The sequence below is a fragment of the Arachis hypogaea genome, chromosome 19, assembly GCF_003086295.3.
Source record: "Arachis hypogaea cultivar Tifrunner chromosome 19, arahy.Tifrunner.gnm2.J5K5, whole genome shotgun sequence".
NCBI lineage: Eukaryota > Viridiplantae > Streptophyta > Magnoliopsida > Fabales > Fabaceae > Arachis > Arachis hypogaea.
The window spans coordinates 19,562,959-19,568,002 of NC_092054.1; the positions used below are offsets into that span (position 1 = coordinate 19,562,959).

Here is a 5,044-nt window from a genome sequence, read left to right on the forward strand (position 1 = left end):
TAATTTTATCACATAATTTTCGAAAATATCATCATCAATTAATGTTTTGATTCAAAAATTTCAAGTTTGTTACTTGCTTGTTAAGAAAGATTCAAACTTTAAGTTCTAGAATCATATCTTGTGATTTCTTGTGAATCAAGTCATTAATTATGATTTTTTAAAAAAAATCAAATCTTTTTCAAAACTAATTTCAATCATATCTTTTCAAAAATATCTCTTTATCTTATCTTTTTCAAAATTTGATTTTAAAATATCATTTCTAACTTCTTATCTTCTTATCTTTTCAAAATTGATTTTCAAATTTGTTTCAACTAACTAACTAACTTTTTGTTTGTTTCTTATCTTTTTCAAAACTACCTAACTAACTCTCTCTCTCTCTAATTTTCGAAAATATCTTCCCTCTTTTTCAAAATTTCTTTTTTAATTGACTAATTATTTTCATTTTTTATTTTAATTTTCGAAAATTACTAACCTTTTTCAAAAACTATTTTCGAAAATCACTAACTCTTTTTCAAAAAATTATTTTCGAAAATTCTCTCTCTCTCTCTCATCTCCTTCTATTTATTTATTCATCTACTAACACTTCATCTCACCCAAATTCGAACCCCCTTTTCCATCTGTGTTCGAATTTTCTCTTCTTCCCTTCTTTACATTACATTCTTTTCTTCTTCTACTCACACAGGGGAACCTCTATACTTGGGCAAAAAAGATCCCTATTATTATTATTTTTCTGTTCCCTCTTTTTCATATGAGCAGGAGCAAGGACAAGAACATTCTTGTTGAAGCAGATCCAGAACCTGAAAGGACTCTGAAGAGGAAACTAAAAGAAGCTAAATTACAACAAGCCAGCAAGCACCTTTCAGAAATTTTCGAACAAGAAGAGGACATGGCAACTGAAAATAATAATAATGCAAGGAGGATGCTGGGTCACTTTACTGCACCTAATTCCAATTTACATGGAAGAAGCATCTCCATCTCTACCATTGGAGCAAACAATTTTGAGCTGAAACCTCAGCTAGTTTCTCTGATGCAGCAAAACTGCAAGTTTCATGGACTTCCATCTGAAGATCCCTTTCAGTTCTTAACTGAATTCTTGCAGATCTGTGATACTGTTAAGACTAATGGAGTAGATCCTGAAGTCTACAGGCTCATGCTTTTCCCTTTTGCTGTAAGAGACAGAGCTAGAGTATGGTTGAACTCTCAACCTAAGGATAGCCTGAACTCTTGGGATAAGCTGGTCAAGGCTTTCTTAGCCAAGTTCTTTCCTCCTCAAAAGCTTAGTAAGCTTAGAGTGGATGTTCAAACCTTCAGATAGAAAGAAGGTGAATCCCTCTATGAAGCTTGGGAGAGATACAAGGAACTGACCAAAAAATGTCCTTCTGACATGCTTTCAGAATGGACCATCCTGGATATATTCTATGATGGTCTGTCTGAATTAGCTAAGATATCATTGGATACTTCTGCAGGTGGATCCATTCACCTAAAGAAAACGCCTGCAGAAGCTCAAGAACTCATTGACATGGTTGCTAATAATCAGTTCATGTACACTTCTGATAGGAATCCTGTGAGTAATGGGACGCCTTAGAAGAAGAGAGTTCTTGAAATTGATACTCTGAATGCCATATTGGCTCAGAATAAAATATTGACTCAGCAAGTCAATATGATTTCTCAGAGTCTGAATGGAATGCAAGCTGCATCCAACAGTACTCAGGAGGCATCTTCTGAAGAAGAAGCTTATGATCCTGAAAATCCTGCAATAGCAGAGGTGAATTACATGGGTGAACCTTATGGAAACACCTATAACCCCTCATGGAGAAACCACCCAAATCTCTCATGGAAGGATCAAAAGCCTCAACAAGGCTTTAATAATGGTGGAAGAAATAGGTTTAATAGTAATAAACATTTTCCATCATCCACTCAGTAACAGACAGAGAACTCTGAACAAAATACTTCTAATTTAGCAAACTTAGTCTCTGATCTATCTAAGGCCACTGTGAGTTTCATGAATGAAACAAGGTCCTCCATTAGAAATTTAGAAGCACAAGTGGGCCAGCTGAGTAAAAGAGTCACTGAAATCCCTCCTAGTACTCTCCCAAGCAATACAGAAGAAAATCCAAAAGGAGAGTGCAAGGCCATTGAAATGACCATCATGTCCGAAACCACAAAAGAGGAGGAGGACGTGAATCCCAAGGAGGAAGACCTCCTGGGACGTCCAGTGATCAATAAGGAGTTTCCCTTTGAGGAACCAAAGGAATCTGAGGCTCATCTAGAGACCATAGAGATTCCATTAAACCTCCTTATGCCATTCATGAGCTCTGATGAGTATTCCTCTTCTGAAGAGAATGAGGATGTCACTGAGGAGCAAGTCACCAAGTACCTTGGTGCAATCATGAAGCTGAATGCCAAATTATTTAGTAATGAGACTTGGAAGGATGAACCTCCCTTGTTCACCAATGAACTAAGTGATCTGGATCAACTGACATTGCCTCAGAAGAAATAGGATCCTGGAAAGTTCCTAATACCTTGTACCATAGGCACCATGATCTTTGAAAAGGCTCTGTGTGACCTTGGTTCAGGGATAAACCTCATTCCCCTCTCTGTAATAGAGAAACTGGGAATCTTTGGGGTGCAAGCTACTAAAATCTCATTAGAGATGGCAGACAATTCAAGAAAACAGGCTTATGGACAAGTAGAGGACGTGTTAGTAAAGGTTGAAGACCTTTACATCCCTGCTGATTTCATAGTCCTAGATACTGCGAAGGATGAGGATGAATCCATCATCCTTGGAAGACCCTTCCTAGCCACAGCAAGAGCTGTGATTGATGTTGACAGAGGCGAACTAGTCCTTCAATTGAATGAGGACTCCCTTGTGTTTAAAACTCGAGGTCATCCTTCTGTAAACATGGAGAGGAAGCATAAAAAGCTTCTCTCAAAACAGAGTCAACCAGAGCCCCACAGTCAAACTCTAAGTTTGGTGTTGGGAAGCCACAACCAAACTCTAAGTTTGGTATTGAACTCCCATATCCAAACTCTAAGTTTGGTGTTGGGAAGTCTCAACAATGCTCTGAACATCTGTGAGGCTCCATGAGAGCCCACTGTCAAGCTATTGACATTAAAGAAGCGCTTGTTGGGAGGCAACCCAATTTTTATTTATCTAATTTTATTTTTCTTGTTCTTTCATGTTTTATCAGGTTCATGATCATATGGAGTCACAAAATAAATATAAAAATTGAAAACGGAATAAAAAACAGCAGAAGAAAAATCACACCTTGGAGGAGGATCTCACTGGCGTTTAAACGCCAGTAAGAAGCATCTGGCTGGCGTTCAACGCCAAAACAGAGCATGATTCTGGCGCTGAACGCCAAAAATGGGCAGCATCTGGGCGTTTGAACGCCAGAATTGCACCCTGGAGAAGAGCTGGCGCTGAACGCCCAGAACAAACATGGTTCTGGCGTTCAACGCCAGAAATGGGCAACAAATGGGCGTTCAACGCCCAGAACAAGCACCAATCTGGCGCTGAATGCCCAGAGTTGTGTGCAAGGGCATTTTGCATGCCTAATTTGGTGCAAGGTTGTAAATCCTTGAACACCTCAGGATCTGTGGACTCCACAGGATCCCCACCTACCTCCACTCACTTCTTCTCACCCCTCTTTCACACAATCCCATAAACACTCTTCCCCAAAACTCTTCACCAATCACCTCAATCTCTCTTCCCTATCACCACTTCACCACTCACATCCATCCACTCTTCCCCATAAACCTACCTCATAAACTCCACCTACCTTCAAAATTCAAAATCAATTTTCCACCCAAACCCACCCTATATGGCTGAACCTTACCCCCCTCCCTTCCCTATATATAGTCCTCAATTCTTCCTCATTTTCACACAATACAACCCTCTCTTCTCTTCTTGGTCGAATACACCTTTCCCCCCTCTCCTCCATATTTTCTCCTTCTTCTTCATCTATTCTTTCTTCTCTTGCTCGAGGGCGAGAAATATTCTAAATTTGGTGTGGTAAAAGCATAAGCTTTTTGTTTTTCCATTACCATTGATGGCACCCAAGACCGGAGAATCCTCTAGAAAAGGGAAAGGGAAGACAAAAGCTTCCACCTCCGAGTCATGGGAGATGGAAAGATTCATCTCCAAAGCTCATCAAGACCACTTCTATGATGTTGTGGCCAAGAAGAAGGTGATCCCCGAGGTCCCTTTCAAGATCAAGAAGAATGAGTATCCGGAGATCCGACATGAAATCCAAAGAAGAGGTTGGAAAGTTCTAACAAACCCCATCCAACAAGTCGGCATCCTAATGGTTCAAGAGTTCTATGCCAATGCATGGATCACTAGGAACCATGATCAAAGTAAGAACCCAAACCCAAAGAATTATATTACAATGGTTCGGGGGAAATACTTAGATTTTAGTCCGGAGAATGTGAGATTGGCGTTTAACTTGCCTATGATGCAAGGAGATGCACGCCCCTACACTAGAAGGGTCAACTTTAATCAAAGGTTGGACCAAGTCCTCATGGACATATGTGTGGAAGGAGCTCAATGGAAGATTGACTCCAAAGGCAAGCCGGTTCAATTAAGAAGACTGGACCTCAAGCCTGTAGCTAGAGGATGGTTGGAATTCATCCAACGCTCCATCATCCCCACTAGCAACCGATCTGAAGTTACTGTGGTTCGGGCCATCATGATCCATAGCATCATGATTGGAGAGGAAGTAGAAGTTCATGAAGTCATCTCCCTTGAACTCTACAAAATAGCCGAAAAGCCCTCTCCTGGGGCAAGGCTAGCTTTTCCTCATCTTATTTGCCATCTATGTTACTCAGCTGGAGCTTTCATAGAAGGAGACATTCCCATTGAGGAAGAGAAGCCCATCACTAAGAAAAGGATGGAGCAAGCAAGAGAGCCCATTCATGGATCTCAAGAGATGCATGAAGCTCATCACCATGAGATCCCGGAGATGCCTCAAATGCATTTTCCTCCACAAAACTATGGGGAGCAAATCAACACCTCCCTAGGAGAATTAAGTTCCAACATGGG

At 40.4% G+C, this 5,044-nt stretch overlaps 1 non-coding gene across 1 annotated transcript; it reads right to left on the reverse strand.

Moving 5' to 3' along the window:
- Positions 1-1,282: 1,282 nt before the first annotated feature.
- LOC112782011 (small nucleolar RNA R71) lies at positions 1,283-1,390 on the reverse strand. The gene has a single exon (XR_003192755.1). It is a non-coding gene; the product is annotated as a small nucleolar RNA R71 (small nucleolar RNA).
- Positions 1,391-5,044: the final 3,654 nt, after the last annotated feature.